Source organism: Gossypium hirsutum, chromosome D08 (assembly GCF_007990345.1).
Source record: "Gossypium hirsutum isolate 1008001.06 chromosome D08, Gossypium_hirsutum_v2.1, whole genome shotgun sequence".
In the NCBI taxonomy this organism is placed as follows: Eukaryota; Viridiplantae; Streptophyta; class Magnoliopsida; order Malvales; family Malvaceae; genus Gossypium; species Gossypium hirsutum.
This window is the reverse complement of record NC_053444.1, coordinates 39,929,403-39,944,237: the sequence shown is the minus strand read 5'-3', so window position 1 is coordinate 39,944,237 and position 14,835 is coordinate 39,929,403.

The following is a 14,835-nucleotide window of genomic DNA, read 5'->3' as shown; positions in this document are numbered from 1 at the left end:
TCATGTTTTAAGCAAACCAAAATCATGCTCTTTGTGTGGCTATTGAGCCGAAATTGCAAGAATGATAAATGTCTTGTGTTTGAGTTTTACTAACGAAAACGAAATACGAATGTGCCATGATTTTATTGTTAAATGTGCATGGTTATTTGAATGATGTCCGGGCTAAGTCCCGAAGGCTTTGTGCTAAGTGACCATATCCGGACTAAGATCCGAAGGCATTTGTGCGAGATACTAATTCCGGGCTAAGCCCGAAGGCATTTGTGCAAGTTACTATAACCGGGCTATGTCCCGAAGGCATTTGAACGAGTAGCTATATCCGGTTAAATTCCGAAGGTACGTGATTTGGGAATAAATGATCTTGCTGTAAAAATTTCAGTTAATACGCTTGAAACATCCCAACATTAAGGTATGTTTCGTATGTGCTTTGAATTAGTTGAGCCCTTACAAATAAGTATTCGCTCAGTTGATAAATGAGCTACCGGCCTTTGGCTAAGTTGACCTTTGTGTATGAATAAAAGGGTTGGTAATGTGAAGTAAGTATGATATTGAAAAATTGTGCATATGAAATTATCCGTTTAGCTACATGAATGCTATACTTTTGTTGTGCTGGAATCCCTTGCTCAAAACTTACTAAGCATAAATTGCTTACTCCGTCTCTTTGATTCTCTGTTTTATAGATTTTGGTTCTCCAGCTATCGGACTCGGGATTTTGAAGTCGAAGTCGCCCACACTATCAAAGCCCCCCCCCTTTTTGGTACAATTTTGGTTGAACTTCGAAATGGCATGTATAGGACTACCCTTTTTGTTGTGGGTCATGGACCCTTTGGATTTGTATAATTTTGGATAGCCATGCGAAAATGGCTTATATATGTTTGAGCATAATGTTAAAATCATTTGGTATGGATATGGTTATTGAGAGGTGTGGATATGCTTAACAAGGATTGGCCATGGGAATGGTTAATCACTATCATAATTTGTGCTATTTATGCTAAAAGGGCTAGTTGAATCATGGAAACTATGAAATAGGTAAAGTCTACCTTAAAGGCAGAAGCTGACAGCAGCAGTGATGTAGATTTAGAAAATCACTAAAAATAGTAGGAATGGAATTAAATAGTGAATAAATTATGTAAACGAACCTTGATGAATCTATTTTCACAGGAAAGTAACGAAACAATCATATGGACAGTATGTTAAGAGATATTCAGGTTCTCGTGAGACAGGGCCAGAACGGTTTCTGGATTCCCTGTTCCAACTTTGGAAATTCATTATAAATTAACCAGAGATAATTAGGAGTCATGCCATATATGTATAGATTCCTCTCTGAGTCTAGTTTCTATAGAAACAAACAGAATCAGTATTGAAGCTCTGTGCAGGGAGATATCCAAGTCGTAATGCGCAAAGGTCAGTGTAGTCAATCCCTGTAACATGGGAGACTTTGACTAATAAACTGTACTAATTGGCCTGACCAAAAATTATAGAAAAAAATATGTAGATGGGAATATGAGTCTAGTTTCAGGAAAAATTTACGAAACTGATTTTTGAGTTGTGAAACTCAAGATATGATTTTTAAGGTGACAGTGACGCAGTTAGCCAACTGCCTGGAAATTTTTAAAATGGATTGTGCAAAGAAGTGATATAAGTCTGCAAACCCCTCGTGTCTGACTCCGGCGACGGACTCGGGTACGGGGTGTTACAATTTTATTGGTATCAGAGCTACGGTTTAGTCGATTCTAGGACTACCGTAATGCGTTGGGTCTAGCTATACATGCCATTTTATGTGATTATTTGATAGTGTGGTGATTTCTGACATTTGCAAATGTGTTTATTTATAGTAATGGATCCCGATACCGACCGAGCGGAAGCTGATGATCTTGAGAGTGTAGCGCCTGCTCCCACACAAGGGACAGCGCCGGTGGACTCTCAACCTAATGCTAGTAACCCGAATGATGAAGCTAGACAAGCTTTCTATAGCGTGATGAATGATTGGTTCAACCAATACATTCGAACTAATACGGCTGTTCCACAACCTCCCTTCCCGACTAATACAACCCCCGCACCTACAATACCTCCGGTAACTGACCAAATAAGGTCAAATAAGCCCCCAGTTGACAGAATCTGAAAACATGGGGCTACTGAATTTAAAGCTACGGATAGCGACGATGCCGAGCAAGCTGAATTTTGGTTGGACAACACTATCCGGGTACTCGATGAGCTATCTTGTACACCCGATGAATGCCTAAAGTGTACTATCTCCTTGCTACGTGATTCTGCCTACTATTGGTGGAGTACTCTGACTTCTGTTGTGCCCCGAGAGCAAGTAACTTGGGAGTTTTTCCAAACTGAGTTTCGGAAAAAGTATATCAGTCAGAGATTTGTTGATCAAAAACGGAAGGAATTTCTTGAGCTTAAGCAAGGTTCCATGTCGGTTACTGATTACGAGCGAAAATTTGTTAGACTTAGCAAATACGCTCGGGAATGTGTTTCGTCCGAGGCTATCATGTGTAAACGCTTCGAGGATGGGCTGAATGAAGATATAAAAATGTTCGTTGGCATTCTTGAAATACGAGAGTTCGTAGTACTTGTCGAGCGAGCTTGTAAAGCCGAAGAGCTTAGAAAAGAAAAACAAAAAGTTGATGTGGGAACTGGAGAGTCTCGTAAAAGATCCTCGGGAAAGTCTCTTCAACAGGCATCGAAGAAATTTCGAGATGATGTGGGCCGGTCTAGAGGCACTTCGGGCCTTCTTAGACGAGATCGTGATCGACCCCCTGTGGGTACACGAGGCACTTCGGTCGCCAGTGTTGGGAATGAACGTCGAGACAGAACGGAATGTCGATATTCAGTAAGTGGCATTCGGGGAGTTGTAGATTCCATGACCGCTCCTGTTACAAGTGCGGATCAGTTGACCACTTCATTAAAGATTGCCCGAGGTCGTCTGAACAGAATGTAAATCAGAGTGGGAAACCGGGTGCTACCACTGCTCGAGGTAGACCATCTAGAAATACGGGCGATGCTAGTGGTGGTCAGAGAGGATCTAGAGATGCTACGACCAGATCCGAGGCTCGTGCGCCTGCTAGAGCTTATGCTATACGTGCCCGCGAGGATGCTTCTTCGCCTGATGTTATTACCGGTACTTTTATTCTCTTTGATACTAATGTAATTGCTTTGATTGACCCCGGTTCTACTCATTCTTACATATGTGAAACCTTAGCATCCAGTAAGACTTTACCTATTGAGTCTACTGAGTTCGTAATTCGGGTGTCAAATCCCTTGGGTCGTTACGTGCTTGTCGACAAAGTGTGTAAGGAATGTCCCCTAGTAATTCGAGGTTCCTGTTTTCCGGCGGACTTGATGCTTTTGCCATTTGATGAATTTGATGTTATTCTTGGTTTGGATTGGCTGACCGCGCATGACGTAGTTGTGAACTGCAAAAGCAAGACTATTGATTTGAGGTGCGCAAATAACGAGATAATCCGAGTTGAGTCTACGGACTTAAAGGGGTTGCCAGCTGTAATATCCTCAATGTTGGCCCAGAAATATGTAAGAAAAGGGTGCGAAGCATACCTTGCGTATGTACTTGATGACAAAGAATTAGAAAAGAAACCCGAATCTGTACCGGTGGTTTGTAAATACCCGGATGTTTTTCCTGAAGAATTACCGGGTTTACCACCTGTTCGGGAGATAGAGTTTGGTATTGAGCTTGTACCTGGGACTACGCTGATTTCGATAGCTCCGTATCGTATGGCACCAACCGAGTTAAAAGAGTTGAAAGCTCAGTTGCAAGAATTGACGGATAGAGGTTTCGCTCGACCAAGCTTCTCACCTTGGGGTGCACCAGTATTGTTCGTGAAAAAGAAGGACAGAACCATGAGGTTGTGCATTGACTATCGTCAGCTGAATAAAGTGACAATAAAGAACAAATATCCGTTACCGCGTATCGATGATTTGTTCGACCAACTGAAGGGAGCCTCAGTGTTCTCAAAAATAGATTTGAGATCGGGCTATTATCAGTTGCGAATTCGAGATTCGGACATACCCAAAACTGCCTTCAGAACGAGATATGGTCACTACGAGTTCTTAGTGATGCCGTTTGAGCTCACTAATGCCCCCGCGGTATTTATGGATTTGATGAATCGGATCTTTAGACCATTTTTGGATCGGTTCGTAGTTGTGTTCATTGATGACATCTTGGTCTATTCAAGAGATGAGACCGAACATGCTGAGCACCTGAGACTAGTGTTGCAAATTTTGCGGGATAAGCAGTTATATGCTAAGTTCAGTAAGTGTGAGTTCTGGTTAAGAGAGGTTAGCTTCTTGGGTCATGTGGTATCCGCATCGGGTATTCGAGTTGACCCGAGCAAAATTTCAGCCATACTTAACTGGAAGCCTCCAAGAAATATTACCAAAGTTCGGAGCTTCCTGGGGCTCACCGGTTATTACCGACGATTTGTCAAAGGTTTCTCGATGATAACCACACCAATGACGAAGCTACTTCAAAAGGATGTTAAGTTCGAATGGACGGAGAAATGTCAGAAAAGTTTTGATCAACTAAAAACTTATTTGACTGAAGCTCCAATTTTAGTGCAACCCGAATCAGGCAAAGAGTTTGTCATTTATAGTGACGCATCCCTACTTGGGTTGGGTTGCGTATTGATGCAAGAAGGTCAAGTGGTGGCCTATGCGTCGAGACAATTAAAGCCACATGAGAAAAATTATCCGACCCATGATCTCGAACTAGCTGCCATCGTATTCGCTTTAAAAATATGGCGACATTACTTATTTGGTGAAAAGTGCCATGTATTTTCGAATCACAAAAGTCTCAAATATTTGATAACTCAAAGAGACTTAAATCTGCGACAAAGACGTTGGCTTGAGTTGTTGAAAGATTACGAGCTTGTCATTGATTACCACCCGGGAAAGGCTAATGTGGTTGCGGACGCCTTAAGCCGGAAATCACTGTTTGCTTTACGAGCGATGAATGTGCACTTGTCTGTTCTACCCGACAATGTGTTAGTAGCTGAATTAAAGGCCAAACCATTATTGATTCGTCAAATTTGTGAAGCTCAGAAAGTCGACGATGAATTGGTTGCAAAACGGGCTGAATGTGTTCCGAATAGGGAATCCGAATTTCAAATTGATGATGACGATTGTTTGAGGTTCAGAAGTCGGTTGTGTGTTCCAAGAAACTCAGAACTCATTTCGATGATTCTGAACGAAGCCCATTGTAGCCGAATTTCAATTCACCCGGGGAGTACGAAAATGTACAATGATTTGAAACGTCGGTTTTGGTGGCATAGTATGAAACGAGACATCTCCGACTTTGTTTCGAGATGTTTAATATGTCAACAAGTGAAAGCAGAACATCAAGTGCCTTCAGGATTACTTCAGCCGATCATGATACCCGAGTGGAAATGGGATCGAGTCACAATGGACTTTGTGTCCGGACTGCCATTGTCAGCAAGTAAGAAAGATGCGATTTGGGTTGTTGTCGATAGACTGACTAAGTCGGCTCACTTTATCCCCGTGCGTACGGATTTTTCATTGGATAAACTAGCTGAATTGTACGTTTCTCAGATTGTGAGATTACACGGGGTACCTATTTCTATCGTGTCGGATAGAGATCCGAGATTCACTCACGATTTTGGAAGAAATTGCAAGAAGCTTTGGGTACCAAGCTGCATTTTAGCACTGCTTTTCACCCCCAAACCGATGGTCAATCTGAGCGGATAATTCAGATACTTGAGGATATGTTGAGATGTTGCATCCTCGAGTTCAGTAGTTCATGGGAACGGTATTTACCTTTGCTTGAATTCGCTTATAACAATAGTTTTCAATCAAGTATTAAGATGGCACCTTACGAGGCTTTGTACGGTCGTAAATGCCGTACACCATTGTTTTGGACCGAGCTCGGTGAAAGTAAAATTTTCGGAGTTGATTTGATTAAAGATGCCGAACAGAAAGTAAAGGTAATCCGTGAAAGTCTGAAGGCAGCCACAGATCGTCAAAAATCGTATGCAGATTTGAAACGAAAAGACATTGAATATCAGGTGGGAGATAAAGTGTTTCTTAAAGTTTCGCCTTGGAAAAAGGTACTCAGATTTGGCCGTAAGGGCAAGTTGAGCCCGAGATTCATTGGTCCGTACGAAATCTCCGAACGAGTTGGTCCGGTTGCGTATAGATTGATTTTGCCCCCTGAACTTGAAAAGATTCACGATGTCTTTCATGTTTCGATGCTTCGACGCTATAAATCTGATCCGTCACATGTGATTAATCCCTCAGAAGTTGAAATTCAATCTGACTTGAGTTATGAAGAAGAACCGATTCGTATCCTAGCTCGTGAAGTGAAAGAGTTGCGAAACAAAAGGGTTCCGTTAGTTAAGGTGTTATGGCTCAAACACGGGATCGAGGAAGCTACTTGGGAAACCGAGAGCTCGATGAAAGAACGATACCCAAACCTATTTACCGGTAAAATTTTCGGGGACGAAAATTTCTTAAGTGGGGGAGAGTTGTGACAGCCCAAAATTGACCCTAGTCGGGAAGTGGTTTCGGGACTGCTAAACCGAGTCATAAAAATAATTAGCTGTCATATTTGATGCTTATTGTATGTATATATGCATGTGTGAAAATTTCATATTTGAATTTTGTTTAATTGTAGGTGAATTTTAGTAAATGGGACTTATGTGAAAAAATTTAGAAATGTGCTAGGTAAATGTAAAGTGGCTTATTAATGCATGTTATAGAAATGGTGGGTTTGCATGTCAAATTGCCCAATATTTGAGCTAGTGGCCGGCCATGCTATGAGTGGAAACATGTCACAAACATGTTATGTTAGTGATGTATGTTAGGAACAATAAAATAAGGAGTATGGGTAATAAAGAAATGGAAAAAGGAAAGAATGTTTGTGATTGTTCTTCTCCTCCCCATTGCCGTGAATGTAAGAAAGAAAACAAAAAAAAAAGTGTCCATCTTTCTTCATTTCTCTTGGCCGAATGTTCTAAGGAAGAAAGAAAAACAAGTTGTGTTCTTTGGTTCTTCTTGGCCGAATTGAAAGGAAGAAGAAGGGAGTGAAGCAATCGGTCATCTTAGGTCACTATTAAGGTAAGGAAGTTTGTACTAGCTTTTGAAATTTTAGTTGATATTGAGTGAGTTATCAAGTGATTTTTGTAAACCATGTTAAAATTTTGATTTTGGGGGTGAGTATGGTTTTCGGCTATAAAAGATTAATAAGGGTGATGATTGTGTTTCATGCTAAACTTAGATTAATAATGGTAGTTGCTTACATCTTGATATCTATGAGTTCCTTTCTTGGTTCTACCATAGACCCATGAAGTATATGTTTAGTTGGTGTTGTTGGAGGTTTATGATAGAAGCTAATGAGTGAGAGTTTGATAGGTACTATGAGGTTAAACTTCATGAGATTGTAAGCTTGTAAGTTGGATGATGAAATTCATGCTTTGTGAAGGTAAATGGTGTAGAAGGAGCATTCGGCCATGAAAACAAAAAAAAAGGGAAATTTATGATGAATTAAGTTGGAAGCTATTATAATGTACTTGTGCATTCGGGTATGGGATGAAAAAAAAATATGAGATGGCTATAATCAGCCTTGTGATTCGGCTCTTGCATATATATATATATTTGCACATGGTGTATTGGTATGATACATATATATATCATCCCAAGGTATATGTTTATATACGGTGGTGGTTTAGTTATGGAGTAAATGATGGATGCATATTGAGTTATAATATGTAATGCATTAGTTAGTAAAATGTATGTCATTTATATGTGGTACTAAGTATATAATTGGCCTCAACGTAGACATGCATATTCGGCCACATGAGATGGATTGGCGTTGCATGTATTCGGTTAGAGGCAAGCATATTGATGCTTTTATCTTGGCTTAGACAATCGGCTAAAAGGAGTGTGGGATAATATGTTGAGTTGATACATGATTTCACATGTATGTGACTTTAATGTCTAATGTATAAATATGGGCTAAGTGCCTTGTGTTCCTCTTTTCGATGCTCAAATGATTAAATCAATTTATTTGTCTAATTAAGCTCAAGAGCAAAGGGGATCTAAATCCGATAAAGGGGAGGAAAAAGTGGTCGAATAGCTATCGGAATCATTCGACAATATCCGAGGTAAGTTCTTGAGTAAAAGAGCTTAAATTATGATTTGATTAGATCATGTTTTAAGCAAACCAAAATCATGCTCTTTGTGTGGCTATTGAGCCGAAATTGCAAGAATGATAAATGTCTTGTGTTTGAGTTTTACTAACGAAAACGAAATACGAATGTGCCATGATTTTATTGTTAAATGTGCATGGTTATTTGAATGATGTCCGGGCTAAGTCCCGAAGGCTTTGTGCTAAGTGACCATATCCGGACTAAGATCCGAAGGCATTTGTGCGAGATACTAATTCCGGGCTAAGCCCGAAGGCATTTGTGCGAGTTACTATAACCGGGCTATGTCCCGAAGGCATTTGAACGAGTAGCTATATCCGGTTAAATTCCGAAGGTACGTGATTTGGGAATAAATGATCTTGCTGTAAAAATTTCAGTTAATACGCTTGAAACATCCCAACATTAAGGTATGTTTCGTATGTGCTTTGAATTAGTTGAGCCCTTACAAATAAGTATTCGCTCAGTTGATAAATGAGCTACCGGCCTTTGGCTAAGTTGATCTTTGTGTATGAATAAAAGGGTTGGTAATGTGAAGTAAGTATGATATTGAAAAATTGTGCATATGAAATTATCCGTTTAGCTACATGAATGCTATACTTTTGTTGTGCTGGAATCTCTTGCTCAAAACTTACTAAGCATAAATTGCTTACTCCGTCTCTTTGATTCTCTGTTTTATAGATTTTGGTTCTCCAGCTATCGGACTCGGGATTTTGAAGTCGAAGTCGCCCACACTATCAAAGCCCCCCCCCCTTTTTGGTACAATTTTGGTTGAACTTCGAAATGGCATGTATAGGACTACCCTTTTTGTTGTGGGTCATGGACCTTTGGATTTGTATAATTTAGGATAGCCATGCGAAAATGGCTTATATATGTTTGAGCATAATGTTAAAATCATTTGGTATGGATATGGTTATTGAGAGGTGTGGATATGCTTAACAAGGATTGGCCATGGGAATGGTTAATCACTATCATAATTTGTGCTATTTATGCTAAAAGGGCTAGTTGAATCATGGAAACTATGAAATAGGTAAAGTCTACCTTAAAGGCAGAAGCTGACAGCAGCAGTGATGTAGATTTAGAAAATCACTAAAAGTAGTAGGAATGGAATTAAATAGTGAATAAATTATGTAAACGAACCTTGATGAATCTATTTTCACAGGAAAGTAACGAAACAACCATATGGACAGTATGTTAAGAGATATTCAGGTTCTCGTGAGACAGGGCCAGAACGGTTTCTGGATTCCCTGTTCCGACTTTGGAAATTCATTATAAATTAACCAGAGATAATTAGGAGTCATACCATATATGTATAGATTCCTCTCTGAGTCTAGTTTCTATAGAAACAAACGGCATCAGTATTGAAGCTCTGTGCAGGGAGATATCCAAGTCGTAATGCGCAAAGGTCAGTGTAGTCGATCCCTGTAACATGGGAGACTTTGACTAATAAACTGTACTAATTGGCCCAACCAAAAATTCTAGAAAAAAATATGTAGATGGGAATATGAGTCTAGTTTCAGGGAAAATTTACGAAACTGATTTTTGAGTTGTGAAACTCAAGATATGATTTTTAAGGTGACAGTGTGCAGTTAGCCAACTGCCTGGAAATTTTTAAAATAGATTGTGCAAAGAAGTGATATAAGTCTGCAAACCCCTCGTGTCCGACTCCGGCGAGGGACTCGGGTACGGGGTGTTACAGCAGGATAAATGCTTAATCTCACCAAATGTGTAAAGGATATTCATGATTGTGAAGTGTAACACCCCTAACCCATATCCGTTGCCGAAACAGGGTTACGAAGCATTACTAAAATTTACAGACCAGATACATACATTTCATCTCATTTAATATTCATATGAGAAACTAATCAATAATCAAACATATTGTCCCTTATATGAGTCCTCGAGGTAAAAAATACACATTTGAATCAAATCAAGACTAAACCGGGTACTTTAAAATATTTTTGGAAAATATATCAAAATTTTGCCTAGGTGTAGGGGACACACGCCTTTGTGGCCAGGACGTGTGGACATTCGAAATAGGGGCACACGGCCGTGTCTCAGCCCGTGTCCAAATTAGGGTGCTCTTTGACTTGGGTCACACGGCCAAGCCACACGCCTATTTTTAGTATTCTATTTTGAAATTTTAAAGATGCAGGGGACACACGGCCAAAACACACGCCTATTTATTAGGCCGTGTGTTACACACGGCTGAGACACAGGTCCGTGTCTCTGCTCGTGTGGACGAAAATAAGCCATTTCCAAGCCACATTTCTCACCCAAACTTGCCTTCCACCTACATTAACATTTTAACACATTTAAAAGCCAATACAAGACATTTAAATCAAGCCAATATCAAGTCTTAAATATGACATTATACCACACCTAACCAAATATACAAACTTACTTTGTTGTCCAAATTATCATATGCATATTTAATTTACTTTTCACTTCAATTCATTCACCCATATATATGTCAAATTGATGAGGCCACATGCATATATATATCCCAGTTTGTACCAACACAAGCCATTCAATTGGCTAATCACAACAAAGCATTTACATGTCAACATTGGCCAAGTTAACATATACATGTCATTATAACCAAAGTTGATTTACTAAATATACCAAAATGAGTCAATGGATAGTGTGAGATATCTCTGCGAAGCTTCCAACCCAACGAGCTTCCAAATTACTATAAAACAGGGAAATAAAATAGAGTAAGCATTTAATGCTTCGTTTGTATAACATGGAATATAACTTACCATTTATTTCACATTTAAGGTAAGCAAACTAAACATGCTCAAATCAATTTGGCCAAATGCCTAAACATATATCCTCATCAAGCCTGTTAGTTATGTAATTCATATAATAACTCATAATCACAAATGTACATAGTCATCAGGAAAATTTCATACACATGTATCTTTCATCTCATTTTTCAACATGTCAAGTAACATCATTTTCATGTATTTCAGGCATATACAGGTAACAATTTGTATCAAATTCACATTTTCTTTTATCAGAACACTACCCATTGAACCATTTAAATATCGATGGATACATGGGTAGTACACACACAAAGTGTACGAAAGTAAAATCCGTCAATTCATGTACATGTATGTTTATACAAACATGTAAACGGGAAGCTCATGTGAGCCATGTAACAGTAAGCTCTTACGAGACAATTATCATAAAGCTCTGGGGAGCCATTAATTAGGAATCTCATGCGAGAGCCTTTAATCGGGAAGCTCCGGAGAGCCATATATCGGGACGCTCATAAGAACTATGGTGTGTCCACGACACATGCAGGATCACAACCAAATCGAGATGCTCATAAGAGCTAATAACAAGAAGCTCATGAGAGCCATACATCAGGAAGCTCAAGAGATCCAATATCAGGATGCTCATGAGAGTTAATAACGGGACGCTCTTGCGAGCTGTGGTGTGCCCGCAACATATGCAGGATCACAACCAAATCTAGAACCCTGTATCCATCAAATTTCATCTGTTCAAACGGGATTTAATACTTATTGGTCATCATCGGATATGTGATTAATTTCATATACATAGAAATAATAAAATCACATGCATACAATTCAATTAAGTCATATAAATTCTCAATTTAGTTACACGAACTTACCTCGACAAATTTCATGTACACAAAAGCTACTAATCCGTTACTTTCTCTTTTCCATGATCTAACTCCGTATTTGATCTATCCGGATCCATTTGAATGAATTTAACATTAATTTATATTCAATTCAATCCAATTCACATCTTTGTAAAAATTACCATTTTGTCTCTATACTTTTAATTAATTACAATTTCGTCCCTAGGCTTGAAAAATGAAATTCATGCAATTTAATCCTTATTCCAAGCTTAGCCAATTTTTAAATATAACATTAGCAACCCATGTCTTTCATAAAATTCAAAATTTTTCCATGAATTTTAAATCTTTTCGATTTAGTCCCTAAATCTTAATTTCATCAAAATTCCCTTTACAAAAGTTATTTATCTATCAACAACCTTTCATTTTCTAACATAAAACTCCATAACTCATGCATACTCATCCATGGCTAAACCCTAGTACTTTGATAACTTTGTAAATTAATCCCCGAGATAGCTAGATTAAGTTATTACGATCTCGGAAATATGAAATTTATTAAAAACGGGATAAAGATACTTACCTAATTAAGCCAAATAAGCTTGCTTAAAGCTCAACAACATAGCTAGGGTTTCCATGTCTTATTTTTAGGAAAGATGATAAATATGATGATATTTTTATTATTTAATCATTTATCATCATTTATTATTTTTACTTTCCAATTTAGTCCTTTTCTTTAATGAATTTCCAATGATGACGAATCATACTTATCTACTAACTCCTCTAAATGGTCTACCATATAAGGACTTCCAATTTTGAATTCCATAGCTATTTGATACCTTTAGCTACTAGAATTCAACTTTTGCACTTTGTGCAATTTGGTTCTTTTCATCAAATTAATCATGAAATCAGTAAAATTTCTTTATGAAATTTTTATACGAAACTTTTGTCATAATGCAGACCATGAAATAATATTAAAATATTTTTTCTTCAAGACGCGAATTTGTGGTCCCGAAACCACTATTCTGATTTCACTGGAAACGGGCTGTTACATGAAGGATATTCATGATAAGGCCCATTCTATTATTCATCGAATCAGTACATGGTTGTTATGCCTAAGTGGTCCATCATGGCCTTAAAGGTGTGTTCACACTTGAGGAGTGTTCACACTTAAAAAGTGGGTGACTTTCCTTTTTAAGAAGATATGAGGATCTTGCTAAGTGGTTCTTATAAATGGGTGGTTAATAGCGTAGAAGATCGATACTCCCTTAATCAAAGTGGGTTGTCAAGCAATACAACTTCTCGTGCGATGTCAGTAGGAGGGTCAACGTTACTTATGCCATTTGCACATACCCTATCGGAGGACTTATGCCATTGACATGTACCCGAGTGGAGGAGGGATATAGCAATCATAAATTAAAGTTGTAACACCTGATTACCATTATTGACCCAAGTTACGTAGAGGGCATTACAAAACCCTTAATTATAATAATTAAGGTTCAATTTATTCTCCTAATGTCAATAAAAAATTGAAGCTTAATAAATTGCAATCTTTTATAGGAAAGTTTCTTTATATTAATTATAGAGTTACTTGGATCAAACATCCTCAAATTACGACCATCAATTTAAATTGATCCCTAAACTTCAAATCATTCTAGTTACATCCTTAAACTATCAAGGTTATGTCAATTAGGTCTTTTCGTTACTAAAATTATTAATTTAACTGTTAAATGACACGTCAGATCTTATTTGACATAATTGAAAATTAAAAATTGAAGAAAAATGAATTGTAAAATGGTTATTTTAAAAATCTTAGTTTTGAAGTCTTTGAAGCTTTTATAAAAGTTTTATCGTTCACACTTTCTTCTTCTTCTTCGTCTTCTTCTTCTTCTTCTTCTTCTTCTTCTTTTTCTTCTTCTTCTTCTTCTTCTTCTTCTTCTTTTTCCTCTTCTTCTTCTTCTTCTTCTTCTTCTTCTTCTTCTTCTTCTTCTTTTTCTTCTTCTTCTTCTTCTTCTTCTAATTTAGTTTTACTTTATTTTTAGTTTTTACTTTAAAAGGTTACAAAATACTATTATTATTTTATTTTTAAAAATTTTTCATTTTAAATTTAGCCATATAAGATTTGACGTATCATTTAACAGTTTTAATAACGAAAGACTCAATTGATATAACATTGATAGTTTAGGAATATAATTAGAGCGTTTTGAAGTTTGAAGATCAATTTAAAATGAGGATAATAGTTTGAAGATATCTAGTACAATTAACTGTTAATTATATTATGAGAAAGTATATTTATACTAATTATGTTATGACAAATCATTTTTACATTAGTTACATTGTATTGTTTTTATATTAATTATATTATAAAAAATATGTTTATATCAAATGCAAGTTTGGAATAAATTATAGACAAAATTTTCTAACCCTCTATTACTAAATAATGATTTAAAATTTTCAAAAACAAATAGTGAACCTCTCAAGTGTGTGATACTTCATGATATACAAAATATTGAAATTTGATCAAGGGACAAGTTGGATGGAAGGATCCCAAATCGAATTCTTTTATGTTTCTCATCTAATTCATTTTGTCTCGACTTGACCTTTTAACTTGAATCACTTATTTAACATAAAAAAATAATAATCATGATATTAATATTTATAACTACATATAATTTTTTTTAATTAGTAAATAGCAACTCGGATGATATAATTTAAAGAAAAAAGAATTAAGCATGACAAAATTCAAAACAAATCTAATTGAAATCAAATTATTACCAAAATAATAGTACTTTAGTAATTTTACATGAACAAATATTGCAATGAGAAAAAATAAAAGTAAAGGATGAGATTAAAGCTACTCAATTATTAGCTTTAATGATAAATGCATATAGTCAAGTAAGTTGGAAACTTGGAGTCTCGATTTTAAAAAAAATAAAGATAATTTTTTCTTTATCATCTTGTGATTAGTTTTCTTCTTTGAAGACAAAATTTCCTGATGTATCATATGATAATACCTACCACAGAGGTCGGTTCAACTATCATATAATCATA